The sequence below is a fragment of the Ambystoma mexicanum genome, chromosome 3q (assembly GCF_040938575.1).
Source record: "Ambystoma mexicanum isolate Mex_15411 chromosome 3q, UKY_AmexF1_1, whole genome shotgun sequence".
NCBI classification, from domain to species: domain Eukaryota; kingdom Metazoa; phylum Chordata; class Amphibia; order Caudata; family Ambystomatidae; genus Ambystoma; species Ambystoma mexicanum.
In genome coordinates, this window is record NC_090926.1 from 917,214,576 (window position 1) to 917,238,479 (window position 23,904).

General features: G+C 47.7%; 1 protein-coding gene across 3 annotated transcripts in view; it reads left to right on the top strand.

Moving 5' to 3' along the window:
- ARSG (arylsulfatase G) overlaps positions 1–23,904 on the top strand; it is a 2,321,949-nt gene that overhangs the window by 1,836,577 nt on the left and 461,468 nt on the right. The window lies entirely within an intron of this gene.

Here is a 23,904-nt window from a genome sequence, read left to right on the forward strand (position 1 = left end):
AGATTTCTTTATGATGTGATTCTTTGTGGATAGCCAAAATTCAAGGGACTTGACCACCATAGGCAACGAAATATGTGTCCCCTATGTGCCAGAGCAGGGAGCTACGTTTGAATTGCATCTTTCGTATGTGGGCTAGCAAAAAGTTAAAATTCTGATTATCCAAGGTCATACAATGCCGCAATGTCGCCTGGACAGCGTAATATATTTTAGAGAGAGTCAATTTTTCCATATAGATTTATATCCTCCACCGGCACTATATATTTGCACTATGTAACCCAATTGTTCAACATAAAGATGAAAAAGAATGGGTAAAAACGGAACCCTGAAGAATACCACAGGCATAGGAAGGGAAGGAGAAAGCATTGTTCCAGCTTCGACTGCTTGAAATCTCGATAACAAGCAAGAGTGGAACCCAATGGAGTGGTAAGCAGGAGAATACTGTTCCTGTCCACTACTTTTTGAAAGTATAAGGAATTAATTATAGATTGTTGTGGATGCTTGTGCGCAGTAACGTGTTGGAATTATTCATTGAGAAACATTTTTAAATGAATAATTAAAACAAACTAAATTGGCGAAAGTAAAAATGGTTACACATCTTGACTTAAATGCAATTCTTGACATTAATTGATATTGCCCGTTCCTAATGTTATTTTGTAGTGTTTATAATTTTTTAATGCCCATCCAGTCCATCCGATGCCATTGTATTCTTCATTTATTATACACATATATAAAATGCAATAAGAAAGTAATTTTAATAAGGCTATGGAAGTCACATAACAAAATAACTTGCTATGGATAGTGTGATGAACTTGGAGGACCCATGCATTTTTTGGGCTGTTGGTTTGTTTTTAACAAAGGCCATCACAAGGAGTAAAGCTGTGATGGAACTTCTCGATTGAGGCTGATGTATTTATTTTAGTATTTGTATATTATCTTCATGAATTAGGCGTTTTTTATATATGTATTTTGTGTTTAGTTTTTTTAATGACTTTTTTTTTTGTGCTCATAGCTGTCCCCGGCATAGCTGTTAACTACGGCAGTAATTCAGGAATTACATTTGCTTGTTGGTTTACTGTATTTCGTGTTTTAATAACTGGTATGTTCCATTTGATGTTACATTTGCATATACGAATTATGAGTGACATGGAATACTCTTGATTACATGGATTTAGTGTTAGTAATGGGACTAACATATTACCTATTTATTGTGCATTTGCGCAAGAAGCATTTGTTTTTACGTTTTTAACATTGTTGAATATAGGACTGTGTATTCTTTTTTTATAACTAACTATTCTCCAGCATGGGGTGTGGCATGGATTCACATGCTCATGAATATTCCCCGTCGTCCGGCCGGGAATCCTCGGTACAAGAAAAAAGTCACTTTCACTTTCAAACTGTCTTTCTCCTATAAACCAATCACTGAGCTCTCGGTCTTACTGCCCCCAGCCAATGACTGCCCTCTCCCGAAGCCCCACCTCTGGCAGCCATCTTCAGATTTTTACCGCACGTTCAAGTGTTGGGAGTCATCGTGTTTTGCTCCGAGCTTTTCTACGTTTTCGCTCTTTTTTCTATAAATAAGTTCATATTTTTTTCAAAAGAGCCTGTGTGCTCCTCGTTTATTTGAACGGCGATCCGTTGTCTGCGTCGTTCAACGCCCCTCAATGGAAAGAATCATCGAGAATTTGCACTCATCATGACAATCTGCCTCTAATCGCTCCAGCTCCTCCTCGAAGAGGAAGTCGGCTAACCCTGGCAAGCTGCGGGAGATGCCAGAGAAGACCAAGTGGTATGGTAAGCTGTCCGACCTACCCTTGAAGGCCCAGGAGAAGTCATCCTTGACAATCGAGCTGGTGGAGGCTTCTCTCTCTCGAAGGCGAAAGGGTCTGATCCGTTCCAGGGGACCCCCAGCAATGCCCAGAGTGGCCCTTCCACTCAGGTGGGAGGTTTCAGCCAAGCCAGTGGAGAAAACACCGGAGAAGAGGATGCTGTCTCGGAGCCCGAGACCGAGCCCTCAGGATGCAAAAAAGGGGGGGCCTGGAGGCCTCCACTGTGCTTCAAGGCACAGATATTTCTTCTTCGGACGAAGAGGACATGGTGTCCGTTCACATGGTCCCAAAGGATGTGGGGAATGATGACGATGATGACCGCGGAAATGCCGAGGATGACGACGACAGTGGAAAGGCCGAGGGGGGCGACGACAGCGGAGCCGACCACAATGTAGGCGCTGGGCCCAGCAAGCCTACCCTCCCCCTGACGCCTCCCAGGGACGTATCATTGGACATCTTTTCCACGTTTCACATGCTGGTGTCAGAGATACAGAAGAGGTTGCCGACGGCCCTGCTGGCACTGGGTCCCCGGCGAAGAAGAGGAAACTGCATCATACGCTGCCTCAATCGCTGCACGTGGTTCCCGCCCCCCCACCCTCCCTCCCCAGGGACACAGGGCAGACACAGACGGCGCATCAGCGTTTCCCCGCCCAGGAGGTCATCTCCCCCAGACGAAGTGGGTTCATTCCACTCAAAGGTCGCCCGCGCGTCTGAGCTCTTCCAGCTGACGCCAGAAGAGACAAAGAAGGAAGGTTAAGAGGAAGACCATTCTGGCGAGTGCTTCTCCTGGAAGACATTTGGGATGAGGGCATGGCTCTGATAAGGAATCCAGCTTCAGCTCTGGGGAAAAGAGACAGGCTGGAAAAGAAATACCAGGTGCCAGAATCTGTGCCCAAGTGCCTGCGGTCGTAGCCCTCCCCGGACTTGGTGGTCTCGGCGGCTGCGAGGAAGAAGTCCTCAAATCCATCATCTTCAGCCTTCGTTCCCCTGGACAGCGAGGGGAAGAAGTTGGAAGCAATGGGTAGAAAGGTGATCTACTCGGCAGGGACAACGGTCAAGGCAGCGAATGCTCTTGCGATCCTGGCCAGTTATGACAGGGAGCTGTGGTACAAGATGGCCCCGCTACTGGACTTTCTCCCTGAGGACAAACGGGCCGTGGCTCTTGAAATTCTCCAGAAGGGCGTGGTGGCATCGGACCATGCCATCATGGTGGCCCTGAACATCGCAGACATGGGGTTCCGACAGAATGGGAACAGTGTCTGCCTCCGTTGTCATGGCTGGTTGAAAGCCACCAGTTTTTGGCAGGAAGTTCAGATGAGGGTCCTGGACATGCCTTTCGATGGAGACAACCTCTTTGGCAAGGCCGTCGATGAGTCGTTGCAGGCTATCAAGACCGACACCGAGAGGGCCTGGACCCTAGGCACGCTTCAGTAGCATTAGCCTTCCTTTCATGCCTCAGGGGGAAAATCTGGCAGATCGAAGGGTTTCGGTGGGGTATCATCCTCGGACCGCAAGCCCTCCCGTTCTATGACCTATGAGGCCTACAGGGGTCGTCCCTTGGCTTTCGGAGGTGGCTGCTGTTGTCACTCCCAAGGAGAAATGCAGACCCCAAAGTCAGATTGAACCGGCCAGGACATTGGACCCCACCCTTGCACCCCGGTGGGAGGCCGGCTGGTGGGCTTCATCAGCGAGTGGGAAAAGATCTCCACCGATCGATGGGTGCTGGACGCTCTCGTCCATGGACACACACTAGAATTCCAGCAGAATTGTCAGCGGATACCACCGTTGGCCCGGCAGGAGCAGCACATCCCTCAGCTCCTGCAGGAAGTACTGGCCATGCTAAGAAAATGGGTGATGGAGCTGGTTCGAAAGCGCCTCTGGGGTTCCGGAGTCTACTCCGGATACTTCTCAGTAAAAAAGAAGACCAGGTGCTGGAGGCCCATTCTCGACCTGCAACATCTAAACAAGTACCTCAAGTCTCGTAGATTCAGGATGGTCACGTTGCAGCACATGCTAGGCCAACTGGCGGAAGGAGACTTCCTGACGTCGCTGGATCTAGAGGGCGCTTACTTCCACGTCCCCGTTCACGAGAAGCATCGGAAGTTCCTGTTCTTCGACATACAGGGAAAACACTACTACTGCAAGGCCCTTCCCTTCGGACTGACGTCAGCACCCAGGGTGTTTATGAAGTGCCTTGCACCAGTGGTGGGCACGTCTACGTCTACAAGGGATACATGTGTAAACGTACCTCGACGATTATCTCATCCTGGCCAAGTCAAGGGAGATCGCTGTTGTTCACACAGACAGCACCATCCGGCTGCTGACGGGTCTGGGGTTGTCTGTGAACTATCCACATTCCTGCTTAATTCCATCACAGAATACGCTGTTCCTGGGGTCCAGACTCAGCATGGTCTCCTGCCTGGCGGCCCCCTTTCTAGGAGAGATTAGCAGCCATACTGGGCAAAGTGCAACAGCGTTGGCACTGAAGATCGGCCTGATGCGGACCATCAATTTGCTGATCGGCATGATGTCATCATGTATTTACCTGATCAGACGCTGCAGTTTGTGGATGCAACCCTTCAGGAGTTCCTGGACACTCGGGGGCATGGATTTCCATAGCCCCCATACCAGGAGATGGTCACAATGGATGCTTTCTTGGAGGGCTGGGGAGCCGACACCGGACGTCTCCACGCCAGGGGCCTGTGGCGACCGGAGGAAAGGGATCTCCACCTCAGTGTCCTGGAACTGCGAGCAGTGTTCTGGGCCCTCAAGTCGTTTCTTCCGTCCCTCAAGGGCAAGGTGGTGAGGGTCTTCACAGACAATACCACCACAATGTTTTACATCAGGAAGCTGGGGGGCACCAGATCCCCAGTGCTATTCAGAGAGGCGCAGGAATTGTGGCACTGGCCGTCGCCCAGGGGGATGTCCCTCATTCCTTTTCACTTGGCGGGAGTCGAACACCATCGCCCACTCCCTGAGCAGGGAAATACGCTCTTGCCACGAGTGGGAGCTTCGACAGGATCAAGTGGACAGCCTCTTCCTCAGGTGGAGCAGACCCCAGATCGACCGCTTCGTGACAACGACAAACTCCAAATGCCAGAGATTCGCCAGCAGGTTTCACCAGCCAAGGAGCATGGGGGACACGCTCTCCTTCCCGTGTGAAGGCCCGTTATTGTACGCGTTCCCTCCATTGCCTCTCGTGCTGCGAGTCATCAATCAACTCAAACGGTGCCGGATGATTCTCATCGCCCTGGTGTGCCTGAGGCAGATTTGGTACCCAGACCGTCTCAGCCTGTCAACGTCGCCTCCAGTCAAGCTTCCAGTGGTCACAAATCTGCCCTCCAGGGAAGGAGGCGCAATCCTGCACCACGACCCAAGATCGCTGAACCTGATGTCTTGACTCCTGCAGCCTTAGATTTTGCCGGCAGACTGCATGGAGTTCCTTGTCAGGGCCAGAACATTGTCGACTCTTAAGTGCTACGGGCACTAGTGGAAACGTTTTGCAACATAGTGCCCGACACAGAAGATCAACCCTCTGAGGGCCATGGCCCCACCTATTCTTCTGTACTTGTTGTCCTTGGCCAAGGTTGGACTTGCGCACGCCTCCATCAAAGTGCATCTGGCGGCTATCTCCTGCTACACCAGGTCTCCAGGACGGACTTCTCTTTGGTCCCACTGCCTAGTCAAGGAGTTCATAAAAGGACTGTTCCTAAAAGGACTGTTCAGATCGTTCCCGCCGGTGAAGGCTCCGGCCCTGGCGTGGGAACTCAACGTGGTACTGACAAGGCTCATTGCGGCTCCCTTTGGGCCTATGCGTCAGGCCCCTCTCAAGTTCCTTTCATAGAAAACTGCTTTTCTCGTGGCCATCACCTCTGCAAGGGTAGGTGAGATCCAGGCCCTGTTCTGCAAGCGGCCTTATCTGACTTTCCACGATACAAGGGTGGTGCTGCGGACGCATCCCTCCTTCATGCAAAAAGTTTAGTCAGAATTCCACGTCAACGAACCTTTGGTGTTGTCTGTGTTTTTTCCGATACCTTCGTTGTTGGCGGAGACGACTTTGCACTTGCTGGATGTGGGGCGTGCTGTGAACTTGTACGTGGCACGCACAAAGAGTTTCTGGAAGACGTCTCAACATTTTGTGAACTGGTTCCTGTGAACCATGGGAAGGGGGAAGGCCTTGTCCAAGGCTTCCATCTCCAGGTGGCTCTCTGGCTGTATCACTCACTGTCACCGGTTGGCAAACCGACCGCTACCCAGCCGTCCGAGAGCCCATTCCACTAGAGCAATCGCTGCGACTACAGAGCTCCTTTCTGGTGTTCCCCTGCTGGACATCTGCTATGTGGAGGTCCACGCACGCCTTCACGAAATTCAACTGCATCAACAGGGATTGCAGGGAGGAGTCCAGGGTCGGCCAAGCAGTGCTAAGCAACCTGTCTGCTTGAAAGTGAGCCTGTTCACGAGGTAAGGGTAATTGCTTCTGTTGAGCCTTGCCACCTCCCATGGTTGTGTATTGTTGTACTGCTATGTATTCTTTATTCATGAGCATGTGAATACATGCCAGACCCCATGCTGGAGAAGGAACAAGTTACTTACCTGTAACTGTTGGTCTCCAGCATGGGTCTGGCATGGATCTGGCCCCTCTGCGGCTCTTCTTGGTCATAATGCCACTTTATGTGCTACCAAATCTGAAGATGACTGCCAGTGGAGGGACTTGGGGAAAGGGCAATCATTGGCATGGGGCAGTATGACCCGGAACTCAGTGATTGGTTTATAGGAGAAAGACAGTTTGTAAATGAAAGTGAAACAGTTTTCTTTTACCGAGGATTCCCAGCCTGACGGTGAATATTCTTGAGCGTGTGAATCCATGCCAGACCGATGCTGGAGAACAGTTACAGGTAAGTAACTTGTTCCTTCTCATGGATTATTAAATCTGAATAAAGTAACAACAACACAACAACCTATTAAGTTATTCAGCAGGGCCCTTTCTACACCTTGGATACTCCGGGGGAGCTCTTGGATACCATAAATTAATCAGAGCAGAAGTGTAATGCATTAAACAAAGTAGCTTATAATGGTATAGATGTTGTAAGGTTGAGATGCAGAACCTCCGTGAGATGGAAAGACTCCTTTTAAAAATTGAATAAACTGTCAACCAACATCTACACAATGGAAATGATCACAGCATCCCTACACAACAAAGCGTCGCAATGTGAGACCCTATGGTCAGAATTTCGAGGCAAACACCTGTCTGAGAAGACGGACTCCCAACCCGAGGACACTACAGGGTCCTAATAAAAGCCAGAAATCTCAAAACCCTTAACAAGAAACAGTTATGACCCAGGAATCAAAGGAATCTCACAATAGTGGATTGAACATTACCCACGATGAACAAGTCAACAGAGAAAGATGCCGCAATGATGTCTGCCCAATCAGTGGGGGGGAAGTGGGTGGGTGGGGCAGTGTTATACTGACTGTTACAAGTGGAGAACGGAAACAAATACGACGATGATCGTGTAATAAGACTTTAATTTTGTTCTCTCGCTGTAACCATATGCTAATAGAGTTGTAGCAAGTGAAATGTTTTGATTTTTTGTTTTAAAAATCAATAAAACAAAATTAAAATAAAAAATGGAATAAACTTTCTGATTAAGACAGATATTGCCCCGTTTCTAATTAGTGGCGTTGAGGAAAAGATTGATATGATTAATGAGTAATGCATTATACTTGGAAATAAAAACTTTTCCTAGATTTACCTGCTTAATCAAAGCCTAGACATTCTGACAAATTCTGAAAAGGAACGTTGGGTAAAAAATACTTCTGACCTGAAGACACTTGTAGAATAAATACCTGGGCAAAATAAACAGGCCACAGAGGTCCGCAAAGAAGCGCATCTGGTAACATTGCATAGATGGGACACACACAGGGTCAGACAATACGCCACCCGTTTCCTCAAAAACTGTATAGTACTAGCAATTATAAAATATTTAAAAAGCGCTTGAGTTGTTTCCAATTATATGTGGGATTGTCTACAGTGTTAAGGGCTCATTAAGCATTGGGCAGTAATACAGCGATAATTCTACTTCAGCGGAATTACCGCCATATTACAAACTAGCAGGAGCGCACACACACCCTTAGCAGTAACGATAATTCCTTCTGGTGTTAAGTTTCCACCGTAAATTAGTTTTAGATGGTAATTTCACACAGAATCGGCAGAGTTACCGTTACTGTCACGACATTCAGTGCTTATTCGGCCAACAGAATTACAGCTGGCAATTTTACCGCCAGTGGAAATAGCGTCATTGCCGGAACAGGAAGCAGAACAGAAGCCTTCTTTAAAAAAAAAATCAAATCCACTCTGGATTCCCTATTTCGTGTTGCCATCTGAACCCAGAAGAAAGACAGATGATGTCATAGTAGAACACCAAAGAGAAGGTGCCAGATATGAGGCTGCAGAAGCAAGCATTTAGTGAAGCTGAGCAGCTGGTCCTCACACATGAGGTTGTGGCCTATGCTGAAGAGCTGCATGGCGCAAGGCACAGAAAGACATCTAGGCAGAGGAAGGCTGCGATCTGGAACAGCATTAATGATATGGTTGTGGCAGTGGGCACAGTGCCACGGGACAGAGAGGACTGCCACAAGTGCTGGAATGACCTCGAAACATTGCCATGAGATATCTGCCACAGGAGATGGCATTGTGGACCTTGTTGAGAAGGCAAACAGCATCTTCCATATGGAAGGGATCGATGGTGTTGGGAGTGCCAAGGACGGAGCAGCAGCCAAGGCAAAGCTGGTGAGTATGACTGTTGTCCCGCCTTCCATGACAATGCACTGGCCAAATGACCATCCTGTGCAGGTGTCCCTCGCCATAGAGGGGCCCAGTGGACAGGGCGTATGTGCAGTCATATATTAATGCATACCAAGGCAAAGCCACCACATACCCATGCACTGTAATAGGAATTTCCATGTGACACCATGCAAACATGCACATCACCCATGTGTGCTGAGAAAGGCCAAGTGCCAAAGTGAACCCCCATTGCAACCGCATGTACATTCCACATCGCCAGCCCAACATATTCATATGGGGCACACACCTTCAGCAGACACCTCCACCACCTTGCATTAGTCATATACATTAGCCTGCAATCAACCCTTCCCATCAGACCTTCCATCATGTAGCATGACTGAATTGCAAGCCCACGTACAAGTATGCATGATGACCTAGAGCATGTCATTGTCCACCCAACAGATTGACAGTCGACTCAGGAGGAGGATGCAGGCCCATCTACGTCCAATGGTAGGGCCACCGCTGCTGCCACAACAAACCTCCACCCCTTCAATGGCCAGCAATGGGAAAAGCAGAAGAAAGGGGCGGAAGTGAGCACCAGGGCCAGGGCCCAGCAGCCATGCCAGCTGCAAGGAGTGGAAACAATGCCACAGTCCCCATCAGTGAGCCAAGTGGTCCAACTACCAGCATGCACATCCCACTGCTGGCACTGCTCTTGATGGAAGCACAACACACATCTGCAGGTGCTGCACCCCAGGCAGTTGCAACTGCCACTAAACAGCCACCCCCTGTGGTTGTCTGCGGAGCCAGATGCAGTCACTAGTACATCAATTTACACCCGCACGCTCCCATCTGCCCCATGACTCCCCTCGTCACCTGCGTAAGACAGCCAGACACATGTGCAGCGTGCCCTGGAATCAGACGGTGGCACGCAATGGAGGTGACAGGGTTTTGGATCCCCCTGCTTCATCGCCAGCCCTTTCGATATCCCACAGCCCATTGCAAAGCATTTCATCAATGCAATTTGGAGGAATCTGAATGCGATGGAGTGGTGGCAGATTAATCTGGAGATAAGAGCAGATACACATTTGCAGCATCTGCAAGCTATACATGACTCTATGCAGTGTGCCTCATGGAGGATTGCAAGATCCTTGGAGCTGAACCGCCAGCAATCATTGGTGGCAACTGTTGTGGGCCAGAGGGTGAGATAGCTGACGGAGTCCATCTCAGCATTTGCTGAGTCAATGTAGGCCAGCATGCTCTTGACCCTCCAGCACATCTGTGGGCCAGAGACTGACCTGTCAACCTCAGTCACCACCACAGAGGGATCATCAGCTGACTGCCCATGGCGCTGCTCATTCAGAAATGTGGCCTGTCCACAGACGGAACAGCCTGGCAAGGACAAGAGGCCATTGTTACTTATTTACACTATTTCACCGGGCTGGGTAGGTGGCGGATATTTGTTGGAGTGAGGGGAAGTGGGTGGGTATGGTTGTTGGGGGATGGGATGTGGGGCTTGGGGAGGTGGATGGGTATGGGTGTTGGGGATGTGGGAGGGTGGAGGGGATGTAGGAGGTGGGTGGGCATGTGTCTTGGAGATGTATGTTTTTGACATTCACTATTAAATACTAGTTTACTAGCAATGATAGGACAATCCTTTTTGTGTGTGATGCATTCAAAACATGGCTATGTACTAAGGTGAGCAGCAAGTGTGTTCAGAAATAATTGTCAATTATTGCGGCACCAGGTGACCATCCCTTCCCTACGTGGATTGCACACAGGTGTCATTAACCATGGTAGCTAGGGGAGGCGCTGCTGAGCAGCCATGAGAATGGCTGCCTAGTCCTTGAGCTCTGCACACACATATCCTGAATGAAATATCCTGCTCTGTAAGGACTGTATTACCAGAGACATTTGCATCAGAGGACTCCGGAATACTTGTAAAAGGCGTGGAACTAATCTCGGACTTCCATGTCCCTCATTTTGTGGTGAAAAGTACTTGGATCCCACTCTCGGCCACCCTTGCCTGTCCTTGGGTGGGCTTGAAAGCGCGCTCCTTGCGTGCTAAATACATCCGGAGCCTACGACAAGAGCGTACGCTGTAGCAGGCGCCCGGAAGCAAGGGTGATTACGGCCTTGTGGTGGGCCCTTCCAGTCCATCTGGGACCCTTAGCGATGCTAAAAACCACTGGCATGTCTCTCCGGTGTGAGACACTGCGAGCTCCCGCTATATGGCGGCACATTATTGAATTTAACAACCAAGGAGAGGCGGTGGGTAAATACACTCTGTCTATATGCATACGTTGCTATCTCTTATCCCGGTAACACGAAATACTGACACTACGCACCATACAGCGCCCAGGATTGATAGGGAACTGCCAACAACCTTAGAAACTGCGTTCACTACTGAGACTGTGAGAGGGCAATAATCCCATTGGCGAGTGCCGTTGCTAATCCCCCATTTTACTGTGCCACATACTCACCCAGTGCAAGTTATTGAGGGTCCTGACCAAAGGAGGAGCCAAGGGGGAGGGGGATGAAGAAGGGCCCCATGGACGCCTTTGCTAACACATCTCTATTTGATATGGATCCCTCATGTTAGCAGGCCCCTGCCCTGGGCATAAATAAAGCCACAAATACGACCATTAACCCCTATATGTCCATGATGCAGGCTGGTTTTGTGGCAGTAAATGCCAAGCTGGACAATATTGGCTCCACTGTAAACTCGCTGAACGCAGAACTTAAGAAGGAGAATGGCCGAATCACACATGCTGAGAACCAGGTGGGAGACCTTGAAGATACTGTCACCACACACACGATAAAGACATCAAACACATCAAGTAAGAACTCAAAGCAGTCTGCGTGAAGTGTGATGACCTTGAATCACAGTCTCGCTAAAATAACATCAGGGTGGTGGGCATGACAGAGAAGCCCCTAAACATCTCCATGGAATCTTTCAACGAGGACCTGTTACCTTCTGTATTTCCAGAAGAACAGTTCTCTGCTCAGATCTTGGTGGAGAGAGCACACCACTCTATGGCCCCACCCATTAAACCAGGAGCTCCTCCCCGCTCAATCATTGCCCGCCTGCTCAACTGCCGCGACCTGATCCTCCGGCTCTCATGAGAAAAGGGATCCTTACAGTTCGACTCAACCAGAATCCATATATATCCTGATTTCTCGACTGGTTTTCAAGCAGCTAGGCAGAACTTTGATCAAGTCAAGCATGCCCTGTGAGAGAGGAAAATCCCATATGCCATGATTTTCCATGCTATGCTCACTATACAACATGCAGGCAAATCACATTTTTTGAAACACCGGAGGAAGCAACATCCTACATTGAACAGACCATTCCGATGCCTCCTGTCACTGAGTGACTGAGCCTAAAGGGCAATCTGCCAATTGGCTATCCTCCCCCATTTTCAATGCTATAATGGGTCAATCCTATGTTGGGCTACACTCGATAGTAGGCCTTAAACATTTTCCTTAGTATCTATTTCATTTTGAAGTGCAGAGCGTACCAGGACATGCTCCAATGTTATTGTTGATGCTCATTTGACACCTCCCACTGCTTAAGAAGGGGTTGTTTGTTTGTGGGTGTACACTATCCAGTTCGAGGTTCAGTGAGGGTGAGTGAGGGAGGGGAAATTCTATGGTTGAAAAAGCAAAAGTTGATGGCCAAACGTGGAGTGCATTATTTGGTTAATTGTTGTATGAACGCGCTGGGAAAAGATAACTTTTTTAGGAATGATAGGGAGTGGTGGTCAATCAATTAGGCTACTCACCTGGAATGTCCGGGGAGTGAAAAACCCAATTAAGGCTAGGAAAATACAGTTATATGCCAAGGGGCATAACATCCAAATTATGATGCTGCAGGAAACCCACACTCTGGCCAGGGTGGTCGAATCCTTAGCCCACAGTTGGGGCCCACAGAAATTTGGTACCAGTTATTCATCACAGTCCAAGGGGGTTATCACCCTGATTCCTCAAACGCTGGGCTTGCAGGTATCCAAAACTATAGTGGACCCACTTGGAAGATATGTGGTTGTTTGGGGCAACATGCTCTCATTAATACATATGGCCCGAACATTGACAACCCTGACTTTTAACTTAAGATATTCAAGCTGATATCCCCTTTAGACGATACTTGCATGCTATGGGGCGGGGATTTCAACACCATTCTAGACCCGTTAACTGATAGAACCACCAGAATTCCCTTTGCTCTGACAAAATCGGCCCAAACCATACTTCAATCCATGAAATATCTACCCCTAGTAGACATATGGCGGGAGGTAAATCCCTGTGCAGAGGAATTTACTTTCCAATCCTCCATTCACAATTCTGGTTCACGTATTGTCTTCTGGTTAGCTACCCCTGACTGGCTCCCATTCACTTCTGAATGTGCGATTTTCCCCCTCGCTATTTCGGATCACTCCCCTGTACTTCTTGCCATTAGGCCAATACAACGAGATAAAAGCCGCATGCTGTGGAGGATGCACCCTGCCTTTCTAAAAGACACTAAGGTGGTGGCCTCATTGCGTGCAGAGTTGACAGACTTGCTCAAACGGAAAGAGGGCACTGTGAAGTCTCTGGCCATAGTTTGGGAGACCTTTAAGGTTTGGTTGCGAGGTCACATCATATCCAAGACTCATGCTTCCCTTCGCACCATATGCCATGACGTCCAAGAGACTGAAACTCAACTACAATCACTGGAAAATATATACGCTCTGTCACCTTGTGAGGCAACACTCGCTCAAATCCATACACAACTGGAAGGGTTTTACCAGCTAGCTGACCACGAGGTTTTGTATGACACCACAACCGCCCGGGCTAGGCAGCTAATTACCAGTGTTTGTGACCGAAACTGTGAAATCTGTGTGGGTGAAACTGCAATTAACAAGGTGTTGCTGAGTTTTATTCTTCACTGTATGCCAATGTTGATGCTGTCTCAGACTGTGATCTCTCCAATTACATATCTGCGGTCCCACTTCCCATGTTGTCAGCCGAGATGAGTGCCGCTCTGGAAACCCCACTAACTGCTAATGAAATTGTACAAGCAATTAAAGGCCTAGCTGCCGAGAAGGCACCGTGGCCGGACGGCTTGGGGATAGACATGTACAAATGCTATTCAAAGGAACTTGCCCCCAAACTCCTAGCGCTGTGGGATGAGGCTATTACTACAGGGACTCTGCCCCCATTGCTGCGAGAGGAGGTCATCTATGTGATGCTGAAGCCCAATAAGCCCCAACATAAGCCAGAGACTCCACCGTGCCCTCATGCGACTGTTTGCCATTATTGCTCAGCTAGATCCCAAGGCCAAAGTAGTTGCATCATCTCTGGACCCCGAGAAAGTGTTCAACACAGTTTTGTGGAAATACATGTTTGCTGTTCTTGGTTTGGTTTAAAGCTTCTGGGTTACATTAAATTACTATGCATTGAACCTATAGCCATGGTCCGTACAAATCGTACTCTATCGCATACGATTCCCTTGTGTAGAGGTAACCGACAGGGATATCTCTTCTGATAGTTGCACTTAAAACTGAATTCATGACAGCGCTAGTACAGTTAAAACATATGGATAAAGGGGGTTAGGATAAGTGTCCCTCCCCAATTGCTCTCTGTATGCTGACAAAAACTTGCTGGATGTCTGAGATCCAGAAGTTAACCTGGCCCCTGTCATGAGGGACGTACATGAATTCTCTGTATACTCAGGCTACAGGATAAATAACAACAAATCCAAATTGATACCATTCACACCCGCCACGACACAACCGAATAACATGATGGGCTTCTAATGGTCCCCTACAATCACTATTGGCCACTAATTACGAACCATAACTGCATCAACTGGAAGCCAAACTTAAAATTTGGTACAGCCTCCCGATATCAATATACGGGCGGATATCGTTGTTAAAAATGATTGTGCTACCAAAACTAGTATACCTATTTAGTAATTTACCTATATGGCCCGGAAAGGCATTCTTTTCTAAATTACAATCCATGGCCTCCTCATTTGTCTGGAACAATGGGGTGGTTAGAATGAGCTGGGGCAAAATGACAGAATAATTTGACACTGCGCCCTCTCAGCACTGGATTATTAGCTCTACTATATGGCTGCACAGGCACAATATGCGGGGCACTGCTTTGCTGATACGGAAAACTACTCGCATCTCCAAGTAGAGAGATATGCTGCCTCCCCCACTGATCTCCAATCAGCTTTATTCACAGAACGATATGCCGACACTAGCTTTATCGACCCGGTTAGGAACACAGTGAATGCATGGTCCAGAATATTTAAGAGGCTCGACATCGCCTCTCCCGACAGTAACATATCACCCTTGTGGTGTTTTCCCGGGTTAGCTCCCACGTCAGGCCCATCTATCAAGATCTCGTGGGATCCCCCTGCCCAGTTAACTGTGGGTGACATGTTCCCGGATGGGAAGTTTGTATTTCTTGCCAACTTCTTGTCCAAAATAGGCCACGGGGCCTCCAGGGCTCTTCAATATTACAGGATGAGAGCGGCCTTTCAACGTCACTGGCCTTCCTTCCCTGACGAACCAATATCACAGCCATTTATACAGCCCGTCATGTTGCCAAAGGGGATTAGTTGTGGCACTTCCCAACTATACAAAACGATACATCTCATATCTCGTAACCTCATGAAAACTAAGTGGGAGCGGGACTTAGGTTTGACAATTGACGAGATACAATGGGCCACATGTTGCCAACTTACCAAATCTGTGTCTCTTAATTCAAATCTAAGACTTATTCAGTTCATGATCCTAGACCACTTACATCTCACCCCCAAGAGAACTCTCCCCCATTACATTACCTAGCTGCCCTAAATGCCCAGCCGAAATTGCAGACTCATTCCATTTGTACTGGGCATGCCCTTTGATACTTGAATTCTGGGGGCGGTAGCAAGTACTGTAAGTGACATCCTGGATATCCCCATCCCTCTTGCCCCAATAAAATACCTACTTGGTGATATCGGGAAGGCCTCCATCAGAACACGCAGAGTGTTCAGCGTGGCCTGTGCTGTGGCTAAAAGAAACATTCTTAAATTTTGGAAATCCAGGAAAGCCCCCACTTTAAGCGGCTGGTTCAAGGATATGATATATGTAAATGAGTGTGAAGAAGGTTTTATCCAAACTGTTTCCCCCGCTACCCGACGTAAAGATATCTGGGCACCATTTAGAACTGTTCTCACCAAATATGATCATGTATCCATGATTGACCTTTGAGGAACATAATGTAATGAGAATGGATCTGAAATACATTGTTGGGAATCACTGTATGTGTTAGAATCATGCCAAACACAAATTGCAATTGTACTCCATGTGTTTAACCGTCATATAAATATATATACATTTTTTAATGGTAGCTGGGTGTATCCAAAGTCACCTGCAAGGGATAAGGTCACAGGTGTCAGTCACAGTGCATTGTGGAGGTTTCCATTTCTAAACACATGTTGATGGACACTCTGTTCATGCATTGTTCCTAAAATTTTTATATAACATGTTTTTCCATCCCAGTAATTGAATGTAGAATAATTTACTATGGGGGAACATGTGCATTGTTGTGTTACACCATGCACAAGCTCAGAACCAGCAGTCGTCATTTTCATGGTCTGTGATTGGGATTGCAGAGTGCATGTTGCCTGTGTTGGGCCTGTGCGTTGCTATCATGCATGTGACCTGGGGGTGGATTAGCTGTTCTTGTGCATGTTTGAGGTGTCTGCTTTCCTTCCATAATGGCTTCACATACATGGTTAACAGTTTGCATGGTATTATTTTCTAACAGTATTGCATTGTTTTTGTGCAGTGTTGAACTGTGACATTGGATGTGTAGGTATGTGTTCCCTTGCATTGTTTATTCTGCAGTCCTCTGTGTTTGTGTGTAGCTTACTGGTTGGGGCAATATGCATTGCCGACATGATACTGCATTTTCCTGCATGGCCTAGTCTTGTGGGTTGGTGGCTGTCATGCGCGCGGTGAGAGGGCAGTTCCTGCATGTATAGGGCCTTGACAGGGCATGCATTCATCAGTTGTGGTAATACCCCACTACACATAGCATTTCACTAGTGCTGCGAGATTAGTTTGTGTGATGGCACTTGTACTCACACAATATCCATTTCAATTGGCCTCTGTGGCTCTTCAGGTATGTAGGCAGTGTGTTGTTCCGCAGGACCATATAATTGTGTGTGGAACCGTGGAAGTAGGCACAGCAGTGTGTGATCACGAGGTCGGCCTCACCGGTGACCTGAACACTCATAGAGTGATACTGCTTCCTGTTACGGTATGCCTCTTCGGATGCCTGGGGGTGACCAACGCCAAATGGGTGCCACCCAGAGCGGCAATTATGTTGGGCTGCTGCATAGAAACATGCCTTTGTAGTATTATTCTGTCCCAGGGTGGTGGGCAGAGAGAGGTGGCATGAGGCATGGCGCAGGAGTGCTTCCAACACCTGCCCAAGCGCAAATTAAAATGTGGGCTGAGACCTGCCATGCAGTATGCCCACAGTGTGCTGGCAGGTGCCACTTGCAAGGAAATGAAGGACCGACACAAGCTCCAGCAGTGGGTGTAAGGCAGATTTTATGTAAATCCGGCTCTATATGTCTTTGTGGATCAGAGAGAGCAGCTCTACAATGGTCTCCCTGCCGGTACAGGGTAATCAGCTGGATATCAGTTAATATCCGGGGTGAAGGCCTGGCCCGTGGAATGTGCATTCGCCTTGCATGATGTATCCTCCTCCTCTCTGCTCCCTGTGCTGCTGTTCCTGCCTCTGAAGATCAAGGTGGAGCAGGAGGAGGTGCATGTCCCAGTTAGCGACAGCTAGTGGTAGCATGGTGTTGGAAGTGTTTTTGGGTCAGGTGCAGACCTTTTGTAGTGTTTCAGAGTGGATTGGGTGCACCTGTGACATGTTGCCATCACCTGTATGCATTTACCGGAGGAGGTAACTGCACTGTTTTTTCAGCAGAATCACCACCTATTTTCGGCAGTATTTTGGCTTTATTTCAACTTGTGATATGGTGTAAATACAGTTTTTACATCTTGGCAGTGATTCCTCCAACGGAATTAGCGGAGATGCTAATTACGCATGATGTTGGCCCTAATTCCACTGGCAGATGTAGTGGCAACCCCTAATTCAGCGGTGCGATAAAAGTGGGGGTAATTCCATTACTGTCACTCCGCCAAACTCGTAATGAGCGTGGTCAAGTGTGGTGCATTTGAAGTAGGATAGGTCCTAGAACATTGTTTCTGATCTAAGTCAGACCACCTGTTGAATCAGAACCACCATGAATGGCCCAAGTAACGTTACCTGCTTGAAGTTTCTAATCTGATAGCAGTAACAGCCCTACATTGAAACCATAAGCTCTCCTGCCAAGTGAGGCCTGGTGTTCCAGTAGAGAAAAATAATCTAGCACCACTCCTACTAGTAATATACAACAATTCCTTGCTCCTAAGAGGCCTCACCATCTGGGCAGATAGATGGCTCCTCCAATAAGTATTTGCAAAAGGAGTGTGTGAATGTGGGTTGTATAGGCTTTTCACAGCTTTTTCAGTAACAACCCCATAGCTTTGTGCCAAAACATTAATTTGCTGCTCTCTACACAAATTGACATACATATCTATGTTCACTTTTGATCAGATCATCCCTGATTCCTCTAACACTTCTTTGTAACTTGCCAAGCTGTTAAATGTCAGTAGCCCGGTGAATGTCCACTCCAGGTAACGTGACCAGTGCATTTACACCTTGAACCTAACTGTGAATTTCACAAGAGCGCTCACCAACCTGTTCAGCTCTTTAAATATCCCTAATCTAGGAATTGTTACATTGGTTGTTTCAACTATATCACCTTCTCCCTCCATTTCCCACTTGTAACCTGCATACTCCTATGTCCCATCCCCTTTCCTCCATACTTGTGGGACATTCCGTCCATCGGGAGGGGACCAAAGTACTTTTTAAGCATCAAAAATAACATTGTTGTCCTTCTTTTATTTTTACCTGGGGCCACGGGACGCTACTTCATCCCCACCCCACTGAGCTGTGCCCCACGCATTGCCCTTCAGTCCTTTTCTCCGCGCGGTCGGGGTAAGATGCACTTGCATCAAAGAAAATATTTTTATTTTTGTCCCCTTGTCCTTCATTCCTACTCCCGTTCCACAGTCATCTCTTCCTCCATCTATGCCGGAGCGTCTGGAATTCGTGTCCTATTCATCCTGCGTATGTCGCGAGGGCGGATCCCCACTCTTTGTCTAGAGTGCTTAGACCCGTAACACTGCTTGGGACTCGTGCTTCTACTGCGACTCCCTTTCCGTCTGGGCACTCCAGTGTCGCCTTGTCAGGTAGGAGGAGCTGTTCTAACGCGTTTCTCCACCACTTTTACAGCAGTTTATAGAAGAAAAACGGCCGGTAAGTTTGTTCCTTTTCAGGGAACCCTGGCCAGGGGACTCCCTCCCGGGGGACTTCTGGGTTCAGGAGGGGCTCAAGCAGCCCCATTACAGGGATCTCCCTGAGGTGCCCCGAACCGGATCTAACCGGCGCTCTGGAGTTTCCTCTGAGGTCCCCTGCAAAGGGGTTGCCGAAACCAGATATTGTTCCGAGGTACCCTTTTTAGGGGATAAAGCTAGGCCCAGTACTTCTGCGTCTGTTCTCACCGTGCTCAGCCCCGGGGTTTCCACATTTGGAACTAAGTGTACCGAGCCTCGGCTAGAGGTCCCTGTCAAGGTGACTAAATGTACCAGGGTTATACCTAAAGTTCCCCTGCCTGGGGCTCTATCTAAGACCAGCAAGATTGAGGGCCCCCCTTCAGGGCTCTGGCTTCAGGGTGTGACTCTAAGCCGTCCCACACTCAGACCTGTGGTGGAACCAATCCCACTGAGGGGCCAAAGAAGCCGATCAAGCACCATAAGTCTTCTGGTACCGGCTCCGCCGATGTTCCCTCACTTGCGGCTAATTCATCAGCAGTTCCTAAGGTTCCTTGTCAAAAGGCTAAAATGGAACATAATACGCCTGACTCCCCTGTGGTGACCACGGCCTCACATACCTGTGACACAGTTCGCCTCAGGCGTTGACAAAATGGCAGTCCAACCCCCACGGTCCATGGGGCCATTTTGTCTACTTCTCTTACATCAACTTTCACTACGTGTTAGGAAACGTCGTACTGAGTGCTTGACAGTTGACACTTCTAGTAAGGTCAGTAAGAATATCAGAACGGTACGTCCATTGTGTGTTAAATCACCTTCCTCTTTTGGATCACGGTTGCTGGCCCAGCGCTTCTTTTTGACTGCCAGAAATCATGTCGTGGAACGTTTTAGGTTGCCATGGCGACTGGGCCGTCATCGTCAATGTTTCCCTCACGTATGCGTTGTGGTCCGTCACGTGATCACAGACCCTTAAGGGATCCCAGAACTGTGCTGCGGCGCTCCTAATTGCGAGTTGTTCGTTCCTGTCTCGATTTAGCATTTTGGTATTTTGACTTTGGTTTTTGCTTCTACGGATCTGCTCTGCCTGATCCTTTTCTGTTTAGTTCTTTGCCCGCTTGGATTTCAACCTCTGGCCTGTTTTGGATTACTCTGTCTGCCATCTGTGTCTCTGGATCTGTTCGCACGTTGCCGAACCCTGGCTCCTCCTCCTGTACTACGATAGTCTCTTCCTCGCCTGTTGTGACTCTACGATCATTTGCTGGCATTACTACACTGCATCCACGTACTACCAACACCAGTACTGTGCCTCTGGAGAACGTGGGCATTAACAGAAACAACTGCCCGACATAATTGTTACGCTCTGATATCCCCGGAGGGGCGTATGGAAGGCTCTAAGATCTGGAACCCTGGATGCGTAGTTGCCCAGTACTGAATAATGAATCTGCAATTACAGAAGGGAGGATTTGTGATAACTGCCTCTAATGGGTGAATCTCCCACCTCCCTCTGACCGATTCCCTTCCCACTGGGTTCTTTTCTCACCTTAGTTATTTGTAGGATGAGCTATCCGTCCTGTGTTTCTTGTGCAGGGGCGCTTGACGTTTGCTGGCGAGCTGCCCGAGTTGCTTCACAGGTGCAATACGCCTTCCTTGGGCCAGGCCTGCTGTGACCCCGAATCTGCTGGTAGGCAGGTAGGTTTGTTAATTGTAAGACTTTGTTCTGTTTATGGTGGGAATTCGTTAATGTCTTTATCTCCTTTTCAGGTGTGAAGGTCTTCATGCTAGCATTCCAGATGGAGATGCACATTTCTAGGTAAGAGAGAGCGCGGAGCGCAGCGCCTTTATTGTCTTTTAAAGCTAACCTGTGTTATCTTCTTCTCCTCACAGGCCGCTGTGCTGCTGCGAGTGGATGAGAGCGCGATGAAAGAATGGCCCCCGGAATCCGTTAAGTACAGCGCTGTGCGGTTGTTTAATATTGAAAGCGAACCTGAATATGTCTCTCTTCCTTTGCAGATGTTGCTGTGGTGCTCCGGATGGAAGCGTGGCATAGCGCAATGGAATTCAGTTAAGACTGATGGAATTCGATGTTTTGGAAGCGTGCGTTATAATATTGTTTTTCCCTTTCTCGTTATTGCAGGTCGCAATGTTCGAACAGCAGCTATGGTAGTGGTTCGCCGGCAGTCCTTAAGCTAGTACTCACAGGTGAGTGATGTTTCTTCTTCTTTCGGTTTCCACAGATTGCAGCCCAGTTGAGATGCTGAGTGCTGGATGGTGTTTTCTCAGGTAAAACAGAATAATCTTGTTCTTGTTCTTGCAGGATTACAGGAAGATGCTGAAGACCAGGAGCTGCAACGTCTCAGATACTTTTCAAGGATGATGAGCTTCTTGACGCCACTGGGAAAAGTTTTTTTTCTAATTCAGCTCTTCAGCTGTGTCAGGCTAATACTAAGCTTATCCTGGCGGCTATGAATGTCAAACTGTGGAAAGAGCTTGCCGAGTTTCAGGAATGTATTCCTCCTGATAGACTCGAAGACTTCAAAGGGCGGCTTATCTGATGCCAGGGTTCTGGCAAAGGATCTACTTGAGGCTATGGCTCATCACGTAGACACTTCCGCTCGGGGCCTTATGGTCAGAGTTGACATCTCCCGCCAAGCATGTCTGCATGCTACAAAGTTTTCGAAGGAAGTTCAGGACAATGTGCTTGATCTCCCCTTTGAGGATAAAGAACTGTTCCACTCCTTCATGGATGAGGAACTCGCGAAGACAAAGGCAAGCACTCAAACTGCCAAGTCATTGTCAGTGCTTGCGAAAACAACAGCAAAGGCACCTTCTACTCAAAGGTCAGGGTCTGAAACGGGGTCCTTCTCTGGTTTCAGAGGTTTTCAGGACCGCTGTGCGCACCGCACTGAAGCTCCATCTGGCGGCCCCTGCCGTAAACAGTATCAGGAGAAATGCCTGTGACATATAATATCTACATTTATATATCAGCTAAAACTTGTTCTTTGGTGAAAAGTGGTATAAAAAAGATACTTTCTAGTTAAAGTTGGATTCTTATAATATGCACAAATGGCATCACAATGAAATAAATTTGTTCGAGTATATATTTTTTGTTACATTGGACTAAGAAAAATGGTGCTTCAGATACAAATGAAATAGAAAGCTATTCAATGGTCATTTGAACTAATCTATGTACATTTTTGTTTGCTTTCTCCCCTTTTGCTTTTGTTTTAATTTATTTATTTATTAACTTGTGTCTCTTTTATTTTCATTTTTTTATTTTTCTCCTTAATTACTATGTATACATTTGTCCGCTATGAAATGAATGATGAATATTTCAAGTGACTAAATAACACGTTCTGCAATCCTAAACTCCTTTCATACTTCTCCTACTTATACATTCACCCCGCTGATTGGAAACCCGGACTTCCCCCCAGGTCAGAGTCCCAATGCATTTGCCGCCTGGAACCAGGCGGGCTTCTCCAAGATCAAGGACATGTTTGAAGGCCAAGATAAAAGGTCATTTGAGGAATGTACAAGCAAATTTGGCATTCCTTCAAAAGAAAAAAATTCGGCACACACAGCTGGTGCATTGGATATCTACACCACTGTACAAGGAAGCAGGGACAAGGCCACTGACAAAATTCGAGACGTTTCTGACAACAGATTCACCACCAAGCTGATTTAGAATCTGGACTCCCTCCTGAATGAACATGGTGAGGGCGTCTGCTGGGCCTACATGAAAAGGTGGGAGCAAAAACTAGGGAGAACAATTCCAAGATCACAGTGGCAACACGTTTGGCGAGAGTTGCCGAGACTCACACCATCTATTCAGCTGCGGGAAATGTGGCTAAAAGTTCTCCTGCAATGGCATCTCACCCCGGCAAAATGCACACAGTCTACCCGAACTCCGACGGGTTATGTTGGAGAGTCTGTCAACATCGGGGAGATTGGATACATATCTGGTGGCAGTGTCCAGCACTTTCAGCCTTTTGGACGGACATCAAAGCACAAATGGGGAGAATGGTCCAGGGAGCAGAGGAACTGGGGGAGTGTGTGTGGTTAGCGGGGTTATGGGACCAAGCGTGACGATCGCATACCAGGCATCAACGGAAGGGGCTGATGGCCCTCATTATTGCGGCATGGTTGAGAATAGCTCAATGCTGGAAGATGGAGCCCCCCCACGCAGTTCCAATTGCTCCAGAAGGTATGGAACTTTTTTGCACTAGAATGGATGACAAGCAAAATACAGAGCTCTAAAGATGAATTCCAGGAGATGTGGGGAGACATCCTGCAGTATCTTCAAAGTGACTATATGCTCCAATGGTGCCCACGTAAGATTAGAATCTTGAACATTCTCTGAATCATCATTACCAAGACATTATAAATGCCAATTTCCCAATTGCCTCCATAGGGGAACGGGAAGGGAGAGGGAGGTGGAAGGAAAGGGGGAAGTTATGAGTTGTTCTGTGTTGTATTCTCAAAATAATAAAAAATATTTTTAAAAAATGCACTTTGTTGAAAAAATTGGATTTTCTTATTTTTATTATGTAATTTTTACTTAAACTATATCGACTATTGTTATTTGTTTGCAGGATTGAATCTTTAAATTGAATAAAGATTTAAATTGCCCAGATTTTTTGTTTTGAAAAGGGCCCTTGAGAGGCCGAAACACGTGTTAACAATTAAAGGGCAAAATAAACTAATTGGTGTTCTGCTTGAACTCTTTCTCATAAAGGGAAAAGGAAAATCTTTTTACAACTCAACTGATTCTTTTGGGGCGCAGTCACTGTGTGGTTCACTCTTATGTGGCTCTCGCGTGCCAGGTCTACCTCTTGCACGCCTGAAAATGAGATGCACTCATCTTGCT